We start from the raw sequence: 26314 nt of genomic DNA, 5'->3' as shown, positions 1-26314 counted from the left end.
GGCGGAAAGCATGTCGTATATTACACTCAGGCTCATCGTTTTACAGTTTTGATAAAAAGTTTTGGGCCCTTCTTTACGCAGCATAGTTACTAAAAATTTAGGGACGCTTTTATAAATGGTGTTCCCTCATAAAGGTGCCTGGTAACTTTATCTGAGGCATTTACTCTTCGAAATAACAGACGTGGAGACGGAGGTAACAAAAAATTTACTTTTTCTATTTTCTTCTTCTTCCAACTAAAACTTTTGAATATCACATATCTTCAACATACCAGTGATTAAGATTGCAAAAGTTCACGATAATTTCTTTCCATTCAATTCAGATCTGCCCTGAAAACTCTGGGTTCGGTTTTGTATACGAATTATTACTAAAAGAACTCAATTAAATTGCAAACAATTTATAAATGCATTGAAAATTAATTTACAACATTTCTCTTTAGTTTTGATATTAAGGTAAAATGTTCTGTTCTCATGCATAAACCATTTGATCAAATGCTACTACTACATGTATTTTATACTTGTGTATTTTGCGGCCCACCAGAGGCCGAGCGGTAAAGGCGCTGAACACTGGTAGTCCGGTCCGAGGTTCGAATCCCGCGAACGGGCAGTCTGCATGGGTGTTTTCGTGGTTTTCTCCACGTGTAACGTGTATACGAGCCAGTTTTCCTTAGAAAAGTCCTCAACGAAGGCATCCCTCCCCTTAGGCAGATAGCCCTCGAGGCTTTGCCATAATCACTCACACTCGTGTATTTTGCCTTATATTAGCACATTCATTTTAAAGTTTCTTAGTTTTTTATTTTAAAAAAGTTCTTTCTTTCGAAGAAACCGTTATGTAACATTACGCTTACATTTAGTGTTACATGTTTTCATTGAAATGCTATAATACAAACACACACACAAAACAACAACAACAAAATAAATAAATAAATAAATAAAATAAAAAAAAACACTGTAGAAACAAGGCTGTGGGAAAGACCCATTTGATTACTTAATTTTCTTTACATCAAAACTAAGCACACATAAACAGATTTAAAAGAGAGGGGAAAAAAAAAAAAAAAAAACGATATTTTACTGTACGGTAACCACTTTTAACGCAGCAGAAGGTCAACAAGAGCATTAAATTTCTTTGAATGCAAATGGCCGCTGCGACCTTCAGCACGAATTGCCTAATTGGTATCAAAGTAAGAATTTACTGGAAAATGCTAATTAAGTGATTATTTTTTTTTCTTCACATTTCTTAGGCTATGGAATTAATACGCTTTATTATTTCTGATAGAAAAGCATTCCTTTTTTTCCTAAAGTATCTTCCTTACGCATGATTAATTGTTAATTATCTAATTATCAGGTTTATAATCAATTTGCGCGTAAGTTCCTCTCAATAATTTTTTGACATTCGACAGTGCAATTTATTCATTCGAAACTTTCTGAAACATGTTAGAGAATTTCACATGTATTACTCATTTACTATATATATAATCCATGAGTAGACTTACGTTGCTTTAATGAAGAAACATTTGTACAGAAATAACACAAGGGAAAATGAAAATTTTTAAGGAAATTAAATAGGTAAAAGTGATCACTTTTATAATGAATATTTTATACGGCTACTTACTTTTTATACAAAACAATTTTTTGCAGATAATTAAAGAAAGTGAATTAAAAACATTTTTATTTTTAATAAAGTTAAATCCATAGTTTGTTTATTTAAACACGGCAAATCACATGAGGGCTATCTACTTAAGAGAAAAAATGACTTCATGGAGAATTTTTAAAAGGAATTTGATTCGGATGCACATCAGAAGAAAACGTCAAAAAACTTACATGCGTAATTTAACATCTTATTTATTTAATAATCTTTATAGCAAAATTATACGGGATCACACTTGCCCTATAACTTATAATTGTTTCATCCACCATTATAAATTCCTTTTAAAAATGGTAAATATTTTCAATAGAAGTAAATTTAAAAAAAAAAAAAAAAAAAAAAATGTGCGACATGTTTGAAATTGAAACTATATTATTGACGTTACAGAAAAAAAATCTGATTTGTACACCACATGACTTCCTTGTACGGAATATTAAATTATACGCATTTTTTCTTGAATTTCATTTAAATTGATTGGATTGAATTAAATCTACTTCTTCGACAGCGCATAAACCACAATAGAATATATGCACTCTTTAAAATTCACTATATTTGTTTACTATAACGGCACTCTGAATGCACAAAATTTATATCATTTGAAGAATTATTTTTGCCACATGTTCTACTCAAATACTATAATAAAGCTAAAACGATGTATGAAAGAAATTAAGCAAACAAAACAGAAAAGTAATAGTTTTTCACAGACGATTTAGTATTTCTCATTCAATTAATTCAGCTCTCACTTCGCGACAAGGAAAAAATACATAAAAACTCAAAATATCTACATTAAAATTACGAAGTACTTATTTCCTCGAAAAAATTCCAGAAAGGATTAAGCATGATTTAATTCGCAATAATAAATGAAGGCGTTATTTTTGGGTTGCGAAGCTTAGTCTCTCTGGATTGGCAACAAATCTACAATTCTGCTGTTTCAAATGTAAACAAATATGTCCGCCATGTTATTTAAAACTTAACCGCACTTAAACAGCTTTTAAATTGTTGATAATTGTACAAATATTGCTTCCAGAATTACGAAAGGCATAAAAAACTTAACCGGAAGATAAAAACAACATAATTCAATCATTTTTAAAGCAAAAAATGTACAATTTACAAACATATAAGAGTAAAGATACTGAGATCACTGAGCCGTGTAACAGAGTGTATATATATATATAAATATATTTATATACGTTTGTTGAAGCTGATTGCAACCAAAATACGAGGTGCACATCTACATGTTATAGTAGTCCTATATACAAAATTTCAACTTTCTGAGGCTACTCGTTTTTGAGTTATGCGAGATACGTTCGTACAGACGCCACGAAAAATTCTCTTCAGAATTAATTTTAAAGCAGTTTTATAATTTTTTTGGAGGAAAGGTGTCTTTTATTCTGTCCTTACGCACAGATATCACGCAAAAACATCGTTAAATTGCATTCGATAGCGGTCAAAATGGATATTTTCGTTGAAATATGTTGCCTGAAACTTTTCGTGATTACAATACTTCCTTTTTACTTCGTACAATGAAGTAAAAAGGTTCCAAAAATTTAATCAAATTCTGAAAATTAAATTTAGCTTTTAATTTAGTTACTGCTGATGCGATTTCAAAACATGAAATCATTCACCCATAGAAAATTATTCACATAGAGTATTTTCTTAATTTAAAGAAATAAAATCTATATTTTAAATAAAGAAAATTTCACGGCCTGATGTTACCGCCATAATGAGCTTATTCGAGAAGTTACGTAGAAAATCGGAAACTGGAAATTGCTGACTTTTTTTTTAAATGCGAATCCATTTTGGTAATCGAAAAACGTAAATATTACGTTATGTATCATTTTTAAATGCGTGAGAAAATTAGATTACATGTTTTACAAATACAAAATTCTTCAAATTTAACAACTGTGTGATGCTTACTTCAAGTAAAACGGTTCATACACATATACATTAAAATCCCCTTTTTACAAGACAATTGCGATTACTTTTACGGATTATTACCGCCTTGCTCTAACACTTTTTTTGAAGAAATCTAATATGCTGTTCATCTAAACAATTTTATCCACACTGCAGGTCTTCAAGTTTATATAAAATGAAATAGGATGGAAAACAGGCTCATATAAAACTTAAAATTAGGCAGAGGTTCAATCTTAATTTGGTGTAGATTTTGAATGATACTTTAGCGATTTCAAAGGCGGTTAGGCACAGATCCCTCTTCTTCAGGAGAAAAAATGTTTTTGCAAAATATGACAAATATGTGAAAGCAGTACCATTTCATATAAAATGATGTCGCTTTCGATTGGCTTCGAGATTGAAATTTTAGTTAAAAGGTCAGATTATACAAAAACAGAAATGCAATTTTAGATCAAAAATAAATATATTAATATTAAAGTAAAATAACGATGTTTCCACGCACTGAAAGGCATAAACTAAATAAGCGTAACAGAGTTTTTATTTATTTTAAATACAGATCCAATCACTGAAAGAAATGAACATTTCAAGACGGATCCTCACAACTGCTTAGCCCCAGATTAGGAATGAATGAATTTTTAATTGGATCTCCTCATCCACCTCCCGAAAAGACCGTAAACTGAAGAAAGCAAGAGATTTTATGACTTTTTCCACGAAATCTCTTATTTCTATTTATTTAAAGTCATAAAAGCCAAGATATTGCATAGATATCGCAGAAAGGCAAGAAGAAAATATTTTAATTTATAAATGTATAAGTAACGACAAAGGAAAATTGTGATTATTGATATTTGCTATGAACATACTCTAAATACCTCTAAAAGAAAATTTTATAGTCTTTTTACATTACAACTCTCGTTTCTGTATTAATTCCTTGCTTCGGATTACATGAATACGAGCAACACAGCATGTTTTAGGAACTTTAAAAATGTATTACACGGAGTTAACTAATTAGTTTCATAATCCGAAGACAAATTTAGTAAAGTATAACAAAGTTAAACAAAGAAACGTCAATTTATCAACTCGAACCGTCAAATCGTGAGAAGAATTGTTGTGGCTTGAACTTATACAGAAACTTTACATACTGATTAATATCGTTTTGTTTATTTTTTCTTGTTTTCAGAATGGCAACAACAATATCATTCATAATCTTTTTGTTGCCATTCCAAGAACAACAAAAATTGAATAATCTTTTTGTTGCCATTCTGAAAACAAGAAAAAATAAATAAAATGATATTAATCAGTATTTAAAGTTTCTGTATAAGTTGAAGCCACAACAGTTTTGGAGTCAGAGCCAATAGAATGGCATTACACAGTTATAGAAAAATTATTTACGACTGCTTACCATGGTAGAACAGTTACACTTGCTAGCATGCAGTATATTCCAACTTAAACTCCGTTAAAACGCACCCGCATTTAATGATAAAACAGCAGCACAAGAAATGTAAAGTCTTTCTCAGCGTTATCCTGCAGTTGTTTATGATTAGAATTGCCGGCTCGTGCTGACTTCTACCCTTTCCGTCTCTCTTACTTCGCGTCACATCCAATGACAGAGAACTTTCCCGCATCTGATAGCGAAGCAGAGTTGTTTTTAATTATGCAGGCCTTCGCGGCCTCGAATTAAATCAGCCGCAGCAGGAAACAACCACGCGTTCCTCGACGGTAGGAGAAGGGGAGTTGGCGAGGTTCTAAGTGATGTTTCGCATTGTATTCGTGGTAATCATCTCAATTTGTCACTTTGTCCATGGGCTTTGCACTAACGCGAGCACCGAAGTGACATATGTAATCAGTGCTGAACTATCTTGCATGATGAATCTAATTTCATTCTTGATATTCTAGAAGGGTATTCCTTAAATATATGACAGCTAAAGAGAAACTTCTTCAATGAAGTGTATATTTCAAACAATCAAGTGACACTAAAGGCACGATGCAATTAATTATTATACTGTTAACTAAACACTAAAAGATGGAGGAATTGTAAAGTAATAGGAATCAAAATTCAATTTACGTTTTTTAAAAAATGCCACGTATGCTTATTTTGGAACGATGGAAAAATTACTTTCACAAAACATTAGGGTAAAACAAAATTATGTACAGAAAATACAAAAACGATAGATTAGGGTACGCTACTGGAATATGGCAAAGCACACAAGCGCTATCTGCCTAAAGGAACGAATGCCTTCGGGGAAGACTTTCTAATAAAAAGAAAGAAAAATGTATTGGATAACAGTAGTTACAGCAGATGATGAACTCAAACAAGAAAACTAAAAGTTCTAAACGAAATGTTTTCGCGAGTTTGAAAGCAATGATACGCAAGTTCCCTTGTAAATGTTCCTTTTATAACTCAACCATCCAGTATGTTCATTCTTCCATTTTTTAATTACTCATTTACTTTACGTAACTTAATTAATTTATTTTGCACATAGTATTTTTCTGTTAATTTGTAGAGTCATTAGGTTACTTTGAAGCAGGAGACGTGAAAAATGTGCAATGCCCTCACCGGGACTCGAACCTGGACCTCTCGAATATGCGTCGAGTGTGCTACCGTTACACCACGAGGGAATGCTGGAAGGAGAGAAAAGATACCGTATAAATTATAATGTGATTCTTCTTCTTTTGTGAATGTGTGTGTTCTTAAACAACTGTTGGATTAACCGCGGATATTCTCCTGCAAGTCGGAAATCGACTGCATGCATAATTCATGAGTTTCATACAAGTCTTTTATATATATTATTGTTGTTGTCTTGTCCGTATTACATGGAACAATGGCTACCAGAGCCTAGTCTGAAGAGAGGTTGGACTTCTATTTCCCACCCCCAATTTTGAGGAACAGCACCGGAGTGGATTCGGACGGGAGCTCCAAAGACTTGCTTATTACACCTTCCGCCTTAGAAAAGACATTTATGCTTTTGGAAGCATCAGTTGTTGAACTTTTCAAGGACAGTCTTTTCTCAATATGATTTGTGTACACTATTAATACCAGAACTCAGTTATCTCAGAAAGTCCTCTCAAGTGGTTGATGGTAAAAAAAGAGGGGCGGGAGAGCCTCGGACCACCCCCGGGGTGTTCTCCCTCATAATTGGGGTGGAAAGTTTAACAGTTAGCTAGGTTCAGCAATACCTCAATTACCTGTGGTACTACGGAGGTGCTGGCCTAGCTTCTACCTGTACCTGTCTTCTCCGGGATTAGAAGGCGGGCCCTTCGGTATCATAGCAGACTTCTCTAACCACTATACCGTCAGTCCTTTACATATATGTTCGTTAAATACCGTATACTAGGATGTATACTTGGAACAGCCTCGTAATGCAGCCGCTTTCTTAAAGCTACTGGCACATTTATGCAAATCGATCACTGTTAGAAAAGAAGAAATTTCACAAGCGTACCCCGATGCACCTTTATGAAGATCAATTTCTAACTTCATAAAAGTGCAGGAATCTTTATGTCAGTGTACCCTTGGAAAATCTGCAGTCTTTTCGAACAATGTTGGACTTCCATAAAGGTGCAAACACCTTTACGACAGGGCGCAATTATGAAGGCATCCAGGATACTTTTTATTGTATGCGAAAAAGATGCAAGCTAGCGACAATTCAAGAAACTTGTATATGTGGATATCACTGTATTATACTATATTTGCTAAATTTGGATATCACTGCAATATGATATTGAGAAGGACAAACAGAAAATCTCCCGAGACGGTCAATTAGTTAATAGATGAAACTGGGAATTTTTAAATTTGCTAGTGATGTTAAAGAGAGGAGATTAATTCATTTACCTTCATTTGATTGGATAAATCTGTTGTTATCACCCCGTAACTTGAGTATGCGTTCACTTGAATTTGTATTTATTCGATCTGTCTACAGAAAAACTGCCTTTTATTCTATTTACTACAGTACAACGCAATTAATTTTTTTTAAACATTTGTTCCTTAAAAAACTTTATTATTACTACTGATACAACCATGTTTACATCAGAGCTATAGTCGTAGTCTATTTCAAACCTGTTATATTAAGAACCCTACTGTGGCAAGTGTTGATACGAAATGAGACACAGATCTTCGTATTCTAACTTTCGTTTCTGACATAATAATATTTCTCATCACATATACTTACCAGATTCGTATACAAACATTCATCTCTTAACCAGCAATTGGTGTTAAGTAATTGCAGCAGCAATAGCATTACTATTTCACTGCAGCAACAACAGCATTACTATTTCATTACAAAAAATATGTGCCAGAAAAAAAAGATAACTTTGAGATAGGCTGTCTAATGTAAAGGACTCACACTCACGTTATACTCTAGAAAACCCCACACAACTATCGCGCTCGGCAAGTAAAATCTAAAATCGGAACGAACTAGTAATGTTCAGTGGTCGTCTTCACTTGATAAGCACATTAAGTTAGGGACTAATGCTCAACCGAAAATTATAAATGCTCTTTTTTTCTTTTCTTTACGAAGACATACGCAGTTCGGTACGCGAATAAAGCAAATGTGTTTACTTGTCAATATGCTATGTCTTGATTATAACAGCAAAACGAACCGGGAAAAACGGTCTTTGTATTCACAAAACTTAATGAAATACCCTTAAAGAAGCGGTTTACGATAACTGCCCAGGCTACAAAATAAAAGGATTGATATGTTGCATAGTCAAAGGGGAGAACACCAGTACAACAAAAATAAGAAGTTTTAATACCACTACTTAAATGCAAAAATAACATATATATCTCAAGCTGTTCTTATTTTACACGCGTAAATCTCATATACGTAGACCTTCTCTTCCCGGCACTTCTCAGTTTTTGAAATAAATCGTAATTCTAACAGGAGTTCAGATTTAGCGCACTGGAGCCCTGAAACACAGTTTCAGCAGACATATTTTATTTTAATAATAAATATGCCTTAAAAATCGATTAAAACTTCTGAATGTATGCCTGTCTTTTCTCTGGGCAACAAACCCTTTGACGGAGGTTGAGATTTATACGAAAAAAAAAAAGCCCCTACACGCACTTCAGAGGCTTATTCTCCAGGTTGTGCAATGAAATTATGAGAGCGAATAAATTTTTTCAATCCCGAAAGTAGTAAAAGTAATAAATTACTTTGGTTATGCACGTCCAGCGATAGAGGCCTTCCACTGCACAGCTCCTGCAGACTTTTGAACGATGCGGGTAGGGGGCGAAAATTACCACTTGTGGAAACGTTACGTTTATTCTCATGTAGTTTATCGGATCTATGGAGGTAGGAAGAACGATTGGGGGGGGGGGCGAAAATTGTCACTTGTGGAAATGTTACTTTATTCTCATGTAATTATCGGACCGGATTCGGGGGGAAAATTTTTTCCCCCAGTCGCATCCTGCTTGACAGCTAGAATTATACCGACGGCACATCGTGGGCAGTTTTCGAAGCTACACTACTCTTTTAAAATTTCTTTTCACATTCTCATATTGTTTTTAACATTCTCTTCATTCTCATTAGTGATGCTTTAATCGTTTTATTTATTTATTTATTTATTTATTTATTTATTTTTTTCCCACTAACGTGCAAGAAAGAGAATGGTTTGTGTTCCTCTCATTCCTTGAAATAATAAATTGTATTTATATTCAGGACTTGAATTCAGTCGGAAGCCCGGCTGAACTATTTCTTAGTTTTTGAATGAAACTGTAAGTTCAGCCGGAGTTCCAAATAAGACGAGGTCCGATATTTTATTTCTTTTATTTAACTATTTATCATGGATTAAATTTATTAAATTTTTATTTACATCTTTATATTTTATTTAATTTGAATTTAAATGTAATATTTAATCATTAGTTATTTTATTTATTTATTTTTTCCCTTCTTCTTGACGGCCTTTCGTAGGGCTCCGACACTTCTGGCTTTAGGAATTCAGCTCTGCATTGCTTATGCAATATTTCTCTACAGCGCCAAACAACATACACACAAAATATACTTCCAGAACCATCAATGACCACCTTTAGCAAGCAGTTAGTCGAACACATAGACAGATGGTGGAATCATTCTGAAAGCTCTCGCATTCTGCAACATTTTGGTGATTAATGTGTTGTTACGTCACGTCAGTCTTTACTGATTAAACCAAGTTTCCGCAAATTCGCAGGTGGTACCATCTTTCCGTGTTTTGATGCCCTTAGTAGAAAAAGGTTTATCACGATTTCTTTCGACCGTGAAACCAGTATATTCGAGGAAAAAAAAAAAAAAAAAAGAATAAAGTGACTAAGCACGAAAATGACAAAGCACGAAAAACGAATGTAGAGTTCTAATTCTGCATCGCGAGTAACAGGAATCAAATTATTGTGGTGAAGTTAAAAACAGTTCCCAGAAGCGAGAAAAGCTCCATAATTTCCGCAGTTATGTTTATGAATTTTTCTCGAACATCCATTATCTACAAGGATCTTCATTTAGAATTTTTAAAAAATATGACACTAATGAATAGTATCAAACCTTGAATTGCAGCAGTTTTAAGAAAAAATGAAAGCTTTTGTAGAATGTCCTGATATTCCTTGACAAGGGTGTCTTACAAATCTACCCTAAGTTGACAATATCATAATCGAAAACGTGTTCTTAAGTTTAACCTAACAAACATAATAGCCTATCTGGAACGTTTTCAGAATGCTCAAAACGACTTAAATTAATCTACAATAGGGAAAATAAGTTAACAGTAAACTTATTTCATAATTAAGTCTCGAATGTCTCACTTACAGAATATTTTTTTAAAGTGAAAAAGAATCATTACAGAATATTTTTTAAGTGAGAAAGAATCTGGCAAAATTGTCAGGATGTCACCGTTTAATACAAACTTCGTAATCTTTAGCATAGAGCTTAACTGCTGGATGATAAGTATGCTGCCCTGACAAGATCGATATAGGTATCTCTTCTAAAGGTTCGACAGTAATTAAAAGTACTGCTGGGGTATTGACATTTATAGGGGAATTAGCAAGCACACCGTTCTTCGAGAAATATGTTTGACAAATACTTGAGGCAGATGTAGCTTTCTAGTAGCTATCTCTAGCTCAATATATTTCAAAAGTGAAACTGAACCGTTCTGCCACTACCAAGATCAGCCATTCTTATCTTATCGATATTATTACCATCAAGTCATACCATCATACTTGATGGTGATAAAAATAAAACACTGACACAATAAACACATGTTTTACATTTAATAAAACCCGAAATTTAAAAAAAGTTCAAACTGTTCGAGATCCTAAAATAAAACTGTAGACATTCCATAATTTTTTTTTAATTAAATACGTGTTAATAGCAAAAAATACAAATATTTTATTATAAGACTGTATTATTACTATGCATAATAAAAACAAATCTGAATTTTAGTATTTGAGGTAACTGAGGTAACGTTACAATTATAGATAAATATAATTAATGTATTTAAAATAAACAAAATATATATTTACATATTATTTTATAAATTTTTATCAATAAAAGTATCTTTTTCTCATTTTCATTATTTTATAAGAAAGCTATTCAGCTACTCATAACGTTAAGTGATAACCCCCTAAAATACAGCTTATTTAATTTATGCATAAATGTAGCCTTAGTATTATGTATACTTGTGCATAATACCAAGGCTACCTTGTGCATAAATGTAGCCTTGGATACTACAATTCTACACTACTAACAGTTTTACCGACAAACAGTAAAAAGAGTTCATGAAATTTTCTTTTGTACGTAGGCTACTACAAATAGTTATTATCATTTCAAAGTGTAATTAATACCGGATAAAGTGAACTTTTTTAAATGTCTAATTCATGCTTCTGCATATTATTTTACACATATTTTGCAGAAGCTAAAAGTAAATAAGTAAATAAATAAAAGAAATTGTCCATCTGGAAAAAGCCTTTGAACCTCTTCCAGAAAGATCAGAATGAAGACATACCAGCTGAAAAGTTCCTTTAAGCAAATACAAATTTGCATCTACAACAGAATTCAAGTTAAAAAATAATCGCAAAAGAAAATTTCTTTCTAAGGAATCAGAAAGTGCAATCCAGTTTCTCCCACTTAAAATTTTTTTCCACTTTAACTGTCTATCCACATGATTCTAAAAGCACACATTTTATGAAATTTTACACAAGTTTTTAAAGATATGAACAAAAAATTCTTTTCTAAACTTCTATTTCCATCGAAAAGAAAAATTCCAAGAAAACTTTCTCTATGGGTTGCTTCTATTTGTTTATTCAAACGCAGCTGCTTCAATATATAATTTCGAATGTTTTGAATCGAATGCATTATTTTTGCTGCAGTTAAGTTACTGATAGACAATTATTATTACTTAATTAAAAGATTATTGTTTCAAAAACACTGAATTTCATAGAAGGTTATTCCAAACGGCTGAATTCGCCAGCAGGAAATATGCGCGGGAATGATGAAAATGTTACGCAGGATGAAGAGAATTTGGAGAAGTGGAGTATTATATACATTTTTTAAAAATTTCAGAGGGAGGGGTCTGAAATTTTTATTCATATGAATGGCCACATCATGCAAACGACTTTGTAAGATGGGGTAACATGCGTCAGAGAACAAAGAGAAGAAAGGAAATTTAGTAAGGCTTTCTTTACAAACCCTAAATGCCTAGTCCATATTTCTAACATTTATTGACAATCTTCTTGAAACTGTCCTTAAATGCATTAGAGAAACTGAATTATTATATGTTTTTTAATTGAATCGTTATATATATATGTTTTAAAATGGCCGGGTGCTTTATTTAATAGCTATGAAGGGACGGACATTTACAACAATGCTTTCTGTAGGATTCGAACCCGGAAACATTGCTACGGCAGTCAAGGTCACTAACCACCACACCGGCTGGGCAGCTAAATCATTATACGTGAATTTAAGAAAATCATTTTACAATCAGTGTTGGGTTTCTTTTTTAGTCCTTTCCTTAACTCATTACAAGTATTTGCATTTAAATATGATGACTATTTTTCTCCTTATATTAATGCTTTCGTTACCTTTTGTGTGTGTGTTACACAGTATGTTCTAGTTTTTTATGTAGTGCAGATTTAATAAAATGTGATTTCACACCCCCCTTAAGAGTATTTTTTACGGGTGGTGGAAAAAAGGTGTCTCAGTGGTTCTTTTTATACATCTCAGAGGGCCACAGATTTGCTGGTACATATATGACCTGTTGGGGGAAAGAAAGTTAAACAACAATTACTAGACCATCGCTTTCAAAAAGTTTTACGAAATTTTTAACTAACATACAGAAGTTCCAAGCCCCACGGCGTTTGAAAAGTTTCATACAGGACTTCTACAATTTAGAACTGTACAAATTATTTTCATACTAAATACATCCTCAAATCAGTACTGAATAAGGATCACGTGTTAATTTTAGAAGCGTTTGTATTATGACAGTATTAATAAGCTATATTTCTTACCTGCCTTAAGAGAATTCTTACAGTTAACGAAAAAATATTGGGATTCAGTTTCTATAAGAAAATCACAACATCCAACAGTAAGAAAACGCTCCAAACTGAATAACCACAAAGATTTCCTTCAAAAATACTCAGATGAGAGCTCCCCATATGAACTTCGACTTCAGAATATAAAACGGTCCTTGACCGTAAGCCGTGATGATTCGGAGATTTCTCTTCCAATTAATAAAAGATAGAAACAATTCACATCTTCGGCCGGAAACTTAACACCTCAGAGAACAAAGCAACTGAAAAAACTATCCCTCATTCTCCCAATGGATTGTTATTTTATAATCTAAGATGCGTAGCGACGTGCACCACGTGATGAAGTTGATATGATGCAGTGTAATCAGTAAAGCGAGCAACCTACACTTCCTTACTGGGAAAGAATTTACGGTTACCACATTCCATCCGGCGAATTTTGTTCCTCGGCGAAGCTCCAGTGATTAACTTGTATGCAGATGATGAAGCATAAATAAAAGACCGCATTCATGCACATTGTTTTGATCAGATTAACTTTTTGAATGCAGATTCGAACACAGCTGCGTTTAGAATACAATGAACGACGTATAGTTATATTGAAGGAAGCTCTACCTTTCGAAACAGATACAAGAAAAGCAATGATTGGAAAACAAACGTGATTTGAAATTTTATTAACAAGAACAAAAGAAAGGGTTAAATCAACAATAAATAAATAAATAATTTTTTTATTTTAAATTTAAAAAATGGCAATTTGAGTACTTCAGATTATAGTATAGCATTTCAAAGATAAGTTTCACATGAAAAACTTAAAATATATATATATATATTTGTAATAATAAAATTCCATAGTCAAGAATACACTTAAAATTCTAACTGTATGTTCTTTTAATTTTCAATGGCGACATTCTCTTATTTGAAAGTACGTGGAATTCAATCCACAGCCCCGTAGTCAAGTTGTTTTTCCCGCCTTTTCTACACGTACAGTTATAGAATGTTCTGGAAATATTTTAAAGCGAACTGGATTGGCTGACGAGGCTGACGTCATTTCTTGGAAGCTCCGCCTTTCCAGAGGCTATAAAAGGACTCGCAAAAGGAATATCGGGGCTTTTTTCTTAAATGTCACGATGCAGTAAACTTCATACAAAAAGTTATTAGTAATTCTTTTTATTTACTCCGGATATCTGATTTTTGTAACTGCTATTTCTCCTGAATAATAATAAATGGATCCTGTTTTTTTAAACTTATCGTCTGATTATTTAAGCTACGACTAAAGCTGGTACATCACATATATATATAAATATTTAATACCAAAAAGCATACATGTACTTAAATATTTGTAAATCAAAATTATAACTTTGATTTGGAATGATACCTTAACTCTCCATTTTAATTTGGTTATTTTCCCGTTCCATAACTGCTTATTATATTTTCCTCTAAACTGCGTTATTTCAAAACTGATCTTTCTCACATGATTCTTACTTAGCAAGTCAGCCAATAATAACTTCAAATTTCGGAACCAAAACTTAATTAACCAATCAAAATGAACCTGAACCAAAACTAAATCATTCTGAACTGGGTTTTCACCTTAGATTCATCGCATTCACTCTTACTTCTTTTATGCCAACTCGCTTTCCGCTTGCTGCTCTTTTCTAAGACGTAGAAAATACAAAAATATGATCAAGAATGGGTGCGAACACTGCGCCCATTACGTTGTTAATTTACATTCAGAATGTGCTTCTTAAGAATAAAAAAGTGTTAACTCGGCCACTATGACTGTTATGTTTTATTTTTTATCTGTCTCTCTCTCCGTATACATGTTCCGCTTCTCTGTTGCGTCAACTATATCTAATTATTAAACACACACATTTTTAAGGAATTATGGCATCCCCCACTGGTGTGCTCTAAATGCTAATACGTTCAGCAAGCGAAGACACAACTGATTTTTCCGTTTTTCGAATCTTATACTTTCTACATTGTCACATGCCTTCATTTCCCATTTATTTATGTTCGCTTCATATTCAATATTTTTTATTCATGAATGTACGTATTTGCTTTTGCTTTACCAGTTAAAAAAATTACGCTAATCTTAAACTTATTCCTAATATGTTACATGACTTTCATGTTTTCACACCTCTTTAATTTAATTCTGCTTTCGAACCCATGATCACGTACCGACTATGGAAAAACCGCAGCTTCTTCCAATTCTGTCATAGATAACTTTGACGTCACGATGCGGATGTCGGCTGATGCGTCTTTTTTCCCACATCATGATTTCTAGTCGCCGTTGTCTTCCTACTTCAATTTTTTCCCCTGTCCATGCCCCTTTACAGTGAATAAAAAACAATAGTACTCAAAATAATAATAATAATAATTTCAATAATTTTGTACTAATAGAACAATTAAAATGCTCTGTTGTTTCAAATGCTGCATGTCAATGACAGCGAACTTCAAAATTAATAAATACTGTAACACGGATTATGACCCATTTGCTCCTAATACAAATTTTGGCTATGTAATAATTTCTTTCTACATAATGTAAATATATACATATATTTTCTTATTTTTCTCTAATAATCAGGTTTTGTTATGGTTCCCAAACCTTTGAGTCGTAATTCAGTAATGGGTGGGATGACAATTTATTTGGGAAACCGTGAAAAAATGTAAAGGTTCATTTTTTTCTATATGAGTACATATATTTATTTAAAATTACTTAATTTATAATTAGTAATTGGTTGCTAACATTTATTCCATATATTTACTGATTATCATTTATTATTAGATAACGTTCTGCTAGAATTCTCACTGTCCCCAACTTCTTCAAAGAATATTATTTGTGGATCACGATGATCTCCAACTAAGTACAACATAATAGTGATGTTAAAATGCTTAGAAAATATTGATCTATGTGATGAACGTGTTATTTATTATTTTATAAGGTATACGTTTTTCAGCATGTTAAAATATTAATTAGATGTGGTGGTACTCATTGAATCAGTTGATGATATTTCAGTAATTGAACCATTTGAAGATATTTGGCCAAAACAATTTAGTATTCAAATGAATGTTTTTATCTTGTTTAATTTAATTAAATTGATCTCAAAAGCTAATTTTTAATTAGCTTGAGAACTTTATGCACTATACATTCAGTAACGAAATGTATTTAGTATTAAAAGATATCGAAAGTGGTTTAAAATTTGTTGTCATTAAAATTCGTAAATTAGGATGGAAGCACACTTATTTTCAGGCAATAAAAAATCTTAAAATTTGAAAAACCTGAAAATTCATGTAAGATTCGCGTGAGATAATGCACATTCAGTGGAGATAAAAAACATCAATAGCCAATTTAAATTAAAATTAGGAATGTAGGTTTTCTAACAAAAGAAGAACAATTCTGAATTCAGTACTGAGAGCAAATAGTTTAATCTGAAGAACCCTACGAAATTTTACTTTTGTTTATCTGATGATTCAGATTTTTAATAAGAAATGCTGTCAGTGATAACAAACTGTACAATCCTAATCTGTCTATCCACCACCTTTACCATTCAATTATTCGCCATTAATCTGCCTACAAACCATTACCATTAACACATTGTTTATCACCATATAAAATGAAAGCTATTATCCGGCTGACAGTAAAAATTTTAATAAAATTGAGTTTTATCAAATGAAAGATGATAACAGCTAGCTTTCTCTCAAAACATTAAACAGCAAAGTCTTTATTGAGTAAGCCCCACTTCAGGCTTTCCGAGATGAGATCGTCCCATTTGAGCCTCTATCGCTGGGATAAGTAAGAAGAGTTCCCATATCAGCCTCACCATTCAAAGTTAACACAAAACCAAAAAAAAAAAAAAAAAAAAAAAAAAAAAAAAAAAAAAAAAACACGATCCAAGGTCCCTTACTAATTTTTTAAAAATATACGTCTCATCCTGGAGGAGAATGCTGAATCATATATAGAGAAAAGAAATTTTTAAGACCACCTACCAAAGAGATTTACTGTAAAGTATTCAAACAGAGGATATGTTCTCATTTTCCACCTGAAATTCTTTTCAATCCACTTTAAATAGTTAGTGGACCTTCCTACATGTTAGGGTTTTCTTGTTTCACGCACAATTTAATTCGCAATTTTTAAAACATATGATTTTAATATATTTCTGAATCCATACCAAAACAACACGAAGATGTTCTTGCTACTAATCATTCGATGGCTAAGATGCAGAACAGATTTAACGTACAAGTGAAGGAACGCTCTGGAATGCACACAATACACTTATAAGCTAGCAGTATTTTTTTTTTTTAAGAAAAATGTTTGAAATTTTTTAGTTATGCGAGCTACATACATATACATGTACGTACAGACGGCACGAAAAATCCATTTTAAATCCATTGAACAATCTGTTTTGGAATAAAGATAGTCCTTTATTCTGTTTATATGTACAGATATCACAAAAAAAATGACATAATGGATTCGGGAAAATTCAAAATAGATATTTCCGTTGAAATCTTATAACGGAAATTTTTCGCGATTACAATACTTCCTTTTCGTACAAGTAATAAACATATGGAACTTTTTTATTCTTCGAACCATAAGATCAATAATCATTTTCATACCTAATGAACAGCTAAGAAACATTCCCAGAACAATTGTGAGATCTGATTTTTCATAGTTCATGTTAACAGATTTGGATTCCCTAAATAATTTTCACCCACCATCACATTAATGTTTAATTTAGTGTGAGTTCCCTCTCATTTTTTACCCAAAACAAGAGCCCTATAGACTCTACTACTGGCATGCCTCTGGCAGAACACTGATCTCCACAATGAGAACTTATTCTGATAATTGTAACTATTCAATCGAGAGAAGGTCACGAAGCCCAGCCTCTTGGGCGTGACACCACTAAATTCAGATATTAGCTGTTTTTTCTAAAGAATCCATTGCATATTAATGATATTTTTTGTGCATTACCTCCAGAGGCGTGCATTACCAGCGGCGGATTCATGGATTAGCACAAATTTCAATCACGAGATATTCCGCATTTCAAGACGCCTGAAATCATGAATTAATTTTTAAAAAAATAATGAACCTACACCGAGTCCTAATTGGAGGGCTTCCAAAAGTTCGAGTATCATGGGCTCACCAATTCATAAGCCCGTCATTGCCTATTTATTTTTGTTTTTAACTCTGAATCCATATTATTTGCAAGTATATGATATAAAATGGCAGCCCAATTTAAAACAAGCCGCATTTAAATTATATGCATTAAGGATTATTACCTTCTTGAACATTATTTTAACGTTTGAGCTAAATTTCTAGAAAACATCAATACTGATGTATAGGAACATACGAGATCCTAAAAACACAGTGAAAAACTAAACTAAAGGCACAGTGAAAAACAACCATCGATGATGTTCAAAACAGTCAATGTGTTGCACTAAAACACCTTACGATAATAACATATTCGTAGTATCAGTGAAGTATAAAATGTTTACAGCCGAACTGCCTTCAATCGAAATGGTCTAAAACTGTGAACTGAGACATTAAAATTAATTTAAATTAAAGACATTAAAATTTTTATGCAACCTGAAGTCTAATTCTGCGCATGCTTACTTTTTCTTTGTAAACAAAACATAACTTTCGTTGAGCAATAAGTATATCTCATAAGCTGTTGCATTTACGTAACAACTGACCAAGAAAGTGACAAACATCTAATGAAATATGGCGGCATAAAACGCTGCCAATGATATTATTCCAACGTGATCTGCGTGCTATTCCTAATGCTACAGCAAACAACCTTTAAATAATACAAAAATCCCTGAATCTTTATCACATAAATAACTTAATCTGGATCGCCAATTAGGCGAAAAGATATAACATCGGAAACAAGCGCCAAATAAAACAACAATAAAGAATACTATTTCCGTTTCGCTTGCTAAAACAACGGCTGATAGCAACAGAAGAAAAAAAGAGAATGGCAGACACAGGAGAGAAAGAACTTCTGCAAGGCCAATGTGCCAGTAACAAAGCGAGAGAATTATTCATCGCTCTTTTTCGAAGGTTGAAAAAACAAAACGGAGCCTTCAAGAGACGACTCAGACCGGTTCGCATGTTCACAGTACACTTGGTTAACTGGTCACAGAGCCATTTTCGGGGATGAGGTCGCTTTGTTTACGGTTGAAACGGTTCATGCTTATTCTTCGATTGACGGTCAGGTCGCCCGTCAAAAAATAATAGCATAAACAAACAAAAGCCCGCTGCGGAAGACGGAGTTCCTCCACTTCCTTTTAATTCGAAGAACAAAAGATGCAAAGAGGTGTACGAAAAGCACGACAACGAAACTGTCAATGGGTTTGCATCTATCTCCTCCGGTGCATTCTGCAAGCAAATGAGTGAAACAAAACGTGGAAGACCCTCAAACAGCAACTTTTAGAAAATTCATGGGGACATTGAGTTTTAGTCTGAGGAATATGAAAAAAAAAAAAAAAAAAGAATGGATGGAATTTTTACCCAAGTTTTCAGAGATACGAAATGATACATAATAAATAAAACAACTGCTATAAAGTTATTGACTTACGAATATTATTTAAGAGCAAACTTGAGATCTCATAGAAGTTTTAATGTAACTAACTTTAATTTAATTTATTTATATTTGTATTTATTGATTTATTTCAGATTGCTTTTTAAAAGATTCTGACTCAGACGCTGAAAAGTAATAATGTTCATTTTGATTAACCTTTTGAGGACGTGACTGTAGCTAAAAATATCTACTGTCCTCACAGCTCTGAACTCATCATTTTAAAGATGGTTTATTAACACACTTTGAATACGTGGACTTCATAAATTAGTTCTAATCTTGCTGTTGTACTTTGCACATAAAACAGTTTGCAATTTGATTGATACGCAGCCAAATGGGAACGTCTTACATGCTACACGTTAATTATTCAATGCTTGAACTCATCGATCACTGTTTTATTATAGCAAAAAGAATCCAAATATTTCAATCCCCCACCCCTCAATCTGGCTGTATCAATTTCCTCTTTCAAATATTTTTCTCTCTTTATCAGACTGCAGAACTCGAAACACACATAGCACTATTTCACGAATTCAAGGAACTTTTGAAACTTTTACTGTGGAATCGATGGCGTGAAAGTCTTGAGAAAGGGAGTAACTGTTCCGAATAAAAGCTATGAATTCCCTATTGCGATTAATGTATTAGTCCTTAATAATCTTTATTTTATGACTGGATATACAATTTTTCATTGGTGTTGTATTTTAGTCAAAAATAGCTAGAAGAGTTTCTTAACCTTTTTCCCTACGTACCTCCTTCACCACGACTAGAAGTCTATTTCCCTGCCCTCCTTTTCAAAACTTGAAAACTATACATGCATTTATTTACATTCAGATTATTATAACGTGTTTTATTAATTAGACAACACAAAGTATTAAAAATGTTGATAAATCTTAAAACTTGAATAAAAGTAGCTTTTTTATATTCATATACTCAAACTAAATAATTAAATTAAAAGTTAACCGCCTTCCTCCTTCGAAATTGTGAAATTTACTTCCCCACCCTGTTGAGAACCCCTGCTGTTCTAGAAGCACATGAAAGTTACTGTGTCTACGAAGTAAAAAATTATGACATACAAGACCCGAAAATCAATAAAAATTGTAAACTACCCCCTCTCCTCCCACAAAAAATTGAAATTTCCTAAATGTTTTTTAATAAATCCATTGCAAAACATAACTATTCTCTGTTATATTTTATAACAGAATTACAGACTCGCGAGACTCTCATTCAATGAGCAAATAACTTCACTTCTTTAAGAGGAGAGACCTTCAAATAGCCAGGAAGTTAGCAGAGATTTCTCAAAAAGAAACACTAGTTTGAGTTTTAACTGATTTCAAAAATTGTACCACGTTTTTCTCATATCTATTATCAGAATTCGGCTAAAAATAATTTCGTTTCTTGAAGACCTTCCAAACCTTACGCAATGCGTAAAGATTTCCATTACATAAACTCAAGTTTAAATTTATGTAATTTTATATACAAATTATTGTGCTTCTCTTTCTCCTATTATTAGAAATAAATACGGCCACTGAAGAATTTCGTATCCGAATTTTAAAAATAGTGTCTACGACTCCATTGTACAAAAACGTGCAAGTGCAATCTACACAAAACAAATGGAACGGTTCTGTACTTCCGTTCTACTGAGCCGATAAACGAATGATGTACTATATCAGATTGACGATAAGGGATATTAGATTTATATCCAGCATTGTTTTCTAACGTAAGTATTTTGACGCAAAATCGAACTTTTTCTGAATGACATACCGATTTTTTTTCCATATTTCGCTTCTATGACTCAAATTATGCCTACATATGAAATTTTGTAAAATTTGGCAGAAACTTATCCAGAAATTTAAAAATTTATCTTGGCGCACGTTTTTCAGTTTGCTCCAATTCACTTAGCGAAATTCTTAATTTATGGTAACCTATTTTCCTTTCCCTTTCATTGTGCACGAACGGAAAAAAAGGTCAATCATTCATTTTTTCAAATAATTTTAACGACGCGAGTAAACCACATTTGGCGTTAATATCGCTTTTAACAGATATGCCAAATTTCATAACGAGCCAATACATAAATTCACGCACATCTTGGGAAATTCTGATTTTAATTTTTTTTTTTTTTTTTTTTTTAGCTATGCCTAGAAAAAGTGATGGCAAAAATTTTGTGTAACATAATTAAAAATTTTTCGAAACTAAACAAAACAAGCTAACAAACTTTTCTAAACAAAATTTACTAAAATTACAAACTTTAAAAATAAACCAGAAAATATCCGTGAATTGTATTTGGATTGAACATAAATTTTCGAGTTGTAAAATAAGGAATCAATTCAATTATACAAAGTAAATAAAAAAGTTCTTTCCGTTTCTGATACGACATTGGAAGAGTGAACCCCAACGTAAAAATAGTCGCCAAACCTGGCGATGAAGTGGTTAGGATGAGAGTCCGCACATTGACCAAGAGTATAAAAGGGCGTTGCATCAGTACTTCAAACATTTCTTATCTCCGTTTTCTCATCCAAGATGTTTTCCATTTCCTGAATTCATTATGTCATGTGCCCTTGGGCTTAATTTAAGGAACCGGCAACGTTGCACCTGCAATAGCTCGGTAATATAGAACTGTCTAAGTCTAAACTTCAAACATAACTCACACAGCGACTGATTGAAATGGGTGCGTCAAAGGCGATCGTTCGGAGTTGTTTTCTGTATGATTTTAAAGTGGGCCTGTCAACAGCAGAATTTGCCAGGCCTTTGGGAATGATGCTGTTAACGAACGAACCACTAGGCGATGGTTACAGAAGTTCAGGTCAGGGATATGTCTCTTAGTGATGCACCACGCAGCGGTCGGCCACAAGCGCTGGACGATGAGGCCATGAGAGCAGCCATAGAGAGTGACCGTAGCCAAACATGTGGTGAGCTTGCTGCACACTTCCAGGTATCTGATGAAACGATCAGATTCCATTTGCACCGCATAGCAAAGCATACAAGCTGAGCAAGTGGGTAGCCCACTCATGCAAACAAGAAACAGCGTGTCGCTGGCTGTTTGTCATTGTTTACTTGGCACCGCAATATTTGATCGAGTACTCACCAGCAATGAAACGTGGGTACAGTATGACACACCCAGACGTTCCAGACATTGGTTGTCAAGACGGGACACTGTGCCTCACACTGCGAGACCGTCTCTCCACCCACGCAAGATCTCTGTACCTGGCGGCCTAGTCACCAAGTAGTGAACTATGAGCACTTGTCAGTGGGCCAAACCATCACGGCAGGCCTGTACTCGCAGCAGTTGGAACGACAGCATTGGTCAGTCGTAAGGGTGTACTCCTCCTCCATGACAATGCGAGGCCGCATGTGGCTCGAGAGGACAGGGACACCATCCAGCGACTGGGCTGAAAGACACTACCCCATCCACTATACTCCCCAGACCACGCGCCAACAGACTACCTTCCATTCCTTGCCCACTATGCGATGGTTACAGAAAATCGTGGAAAATCCTCCAACAACCGGCTAGACCTCGGAAAGGCCCATACGGATATCTTTGCGTCCAAGACCCCTGAGTTGGCATCGCACAGCTAGCAACTCGTTGGCAAAAGGCACTGGATGCCGATGGTGATTACTTTGAGGATTAGCGATGATTATTATTTGTTTTATGACATTTTCTTTCTGACTGTACAAAACGGTAAGAACGTTTTTGGTTACCTTGTATATATGACAAATTCAATTAACATTGAGGAACTAAATTTTTGAGAGCTGTTTTTAAAAAACTAATCGTGCGATTTTTACAAAACTTGGTAATTTGGCATAATTTGAGTCGTAGAATCGAAATATGGAAAAAAACCGGTATGTCATTTAGGGAAAAGTCCGATTTTGTTTTAAAGTCGCGCTTTGGAGACATGAAAAACGCAATTTAAATTTCGTCATTCAGCCCAGTAGAACAAGAGCTATAGAACAGCCCTCCTTTTTTTTTTTTTTTTTTTTTTTTTGTGTGTGTGTGTGTGTGTGTGTGTGCAAGGTGTACCTTATCAAATATTTTTGCTATATCGGATTAGAACTTCGAAACGAAAGCCAGCTTTTCACCTCTTTTTGTATACCACTATTGATTTCCCAAGAGAATGTCTCTAAAAGATAACCACAGGAGTATCATCATTTGGATTAAAGTCAATTACCATCTTTCATTATGAAAGGCCGTAAAAAGTCTTTTACCTGAATGGATAATAAATCACCTAAATAGTTAATCAGGGTAGATGTGCGTGCCCTCATAATTTGTATATCATGTGGTATGGAGAGGTGACCTTAAAACATGGTGCTTACAAACGCTATGAATATGTTTTCATATAATTTATTACACAAAGAATGGAACAGATATTAGGCGTGACATCCACAATAAATAAAAGAAAAATGTTCAAGTTTCTCCCTCCCATCACACTTTTCCACATATAAAAATTTAGTGCAAGAATTGCGGCATGATTCGATAAATGTCCACAGTTTAATTCTTATTCAACCATATTATGTCCTACAATCCATTTGTGGCATTATAACAGCTTTAACAATTCTGTTTTTTAGTTCCTACATGTCACGCGGCAGAGGTAGAACATAAACATAATTTATGATGCATTTTCACGAAAAATATTCTTGGATACAATTAGGTGGTTACGGCGACCATATCGTCAGGGCATCGGATTCACTGCTTAGCTCGTATAACGTAATTGTTTCATATAATATACCAAGTTTCCCCTTCAAACAGTATAGATATGACCATGCTACCCATTCTAATTTGTATAAAAAGTATTTAATGAATTCCAAAAATTATTGAAATTGTTCCGTTTCTCTATATAACAAATTCACGAAGGTGCGAAAGGACAATAAATATACTGCAATTTGTCTCAAAAAATTAAAAAATTCCACAGAAGCGGTTAATCCCATGAAACATTTTCGAACATTGTTTGTTCTTGAAATTTCAATTTTCAACTTTTTATGCGCATATATCTAAGGGACAGGTTATACCTTTTTATCAGCATATTGCACTATGTATAACTACCTAATTTAAGAGTTATAATAAATAGCTTTTAGAAAGATAGCAAGCACACTTGAAAATATTCAAAATACCGACAATAGTGTATTAAATTAAGCAATTACAGGTGGTGGTCTTACTTCAGTCTATCATGCAAGTAGCTCAATATCTACAACTTATGAGCCAGCTAGTCTCAATGTCCAGAATCGAAGTTTGTAACCTGCTGTAGCTTACCATACAATAATATGTTTGACTGCTTACAGCTGTACCAAGTATGGGCCAAGTGAAGCTTTCACTTCGTATCAGAAAATGAGAAATTGGGCAAAATTATAAAATATTAGATTATCACTTGAAAACCGAGAAAGCTGCATTTAAAAATCGCGGGTACAATTGATATCATTGTCAAATCGGGCATTTCATATTTTCTAATATTTTAACGAATTTTTGATTAACAAACTCAACGATTTCAAAGCGAGCAACGGCAACTGTACGGGGAAACAAACTATCTCCAGCGCGCGAACTGCTTAACGGAAATTCTAGAGAAATGCTCTTTTTAAATTATTTTGTGATATTGCTGAATGGAATTTTATGGTTTAAGTGCGAAGAACATGATATTTAATAAATAAAGGCAATACACAAAACGTTAAAAAAAGGCCCCATTGAGAGTCATACAAAATCTGAAAACTTTCAGAATTTTTTTTCACTTTATTTTATTATTTTTTGGTAAAAAAGAAAAATCATTGGATTTCCTTAGATGAAAAGAAACAAGCATTAACGCAAGTCTTTTTGGGGGTATACCCAATTTTCGCAAAAAGGAAATCTAAAAAATATCTGTATTCATCAGTTAATAGACAGCGAATGAAATTCTTTTCTGAACTGCTTAAATATAGTGCCAAAGTACTACAGACAGATAATGTGAACAGCAAACAACATTTTAAAGCATCTTTCGTAAAACAGGAAATGCCTAAAGCGAACTGTTACAAATATCTACATATATTAGTCAAAATATATCATGTTCTCCCTCGGGCGCACTCTTGTAAAGTGGTTAGGTAGCAAGTGGAAGATCCGTGGTTAAAATCCCACAAGAACCACTAATGATTTCTGATTCTCGCTCTGCAGAGCCAAAAGGGTCTGTCTCTACATAACAATTAATAGAAAAAAATAGGTGATAAACAAAATTCTTGAAGATTAATAAAAGAGTTCAACACTAAATTCGTGTGAATAATTAAAAGCAAATGGGATTTCTAGCATCTGTGGAGGCATTTCTAAATTGTGCATTTACTCTTTGTGCCATTTCTTTAATTACAAAAATGAGTTCTAAAACGAGTTCTGAGTATTTGTAATGATATTGCTTTATCTTGGCAATTTATTTTCGGCAGCTGTAAATATTTTTATGATGGCTTAAATTTATTTTGAAAGCAGGTGATAAAACGCAGCTGCTTCATAGTTAACAGCGCGCAACAAACTTTTGAAACTACTACTTAAACTGATAACGCAGTTCTCTCAAATAGCGCGGCCTGATGGGTATTCATGTGAAACTACGATTGCAGCCTTCCGATTTTTTGCTTTCTTTGAAAAAAAATATTCTTCTAGTATAAAAAAACCGGTTTAGAATCTTAATACAAAATGCTGTTGCTATTACTTATTCTAAAGATGACAACTTACCAAGCTGTAAATATTTTTAAGAAATCAAGAGATTTTCAGCGACAGAA

The 26314-nt window shown here is 33.4% G+C and overlaps 1 protein-coding gene across 4 annotated transcripts in view; it reads right to left on the bottom strand.

Moving 5' to 3' along the window:
- Positions 1–26314, bottom strand: part of bdg (sodium-dependent transporter bedraggled) — a 316789-nt gene that overhangs the window by 75145 nt on the left and 215330 nt on the right. The window contains exon 1 of one of the 4 annotated variants that reach the window (XM_035350010.2): positions 13011–13219. The exons of 2 other annotated variants lie outside the window; for them this stretch is intronic. The gene's annotated coding sequence lies outside the window, so the exon portion shown is untranslated. Of the gene's footprint in view, positions 1–4952; positions 5148–13010; positions 13220–26314 lie in introns of those variants that run through there. One more of the 4 variants, XM_035350005.2, reaches the window with a different exon arrangement.

This window comes from Stegodyphus dumicola, chromosome 5 (assembly GCF_044657685.1).
Source record: "Stegodyphus dumicola isolate Sdum_Otavi_A_Nest chromosome 5, ASM4465768v1".
In the NCBI taxonomy this organism is placed as follows: Eukaryota; Metazoa; Arthropoda; class Arachnida; order Araneae; family Eresidae; genus Stegodyphus; species Stegodyphus dumicola.
This window is presented reverse-complemented; position numbering and strand designations above follow the sequence as displayed.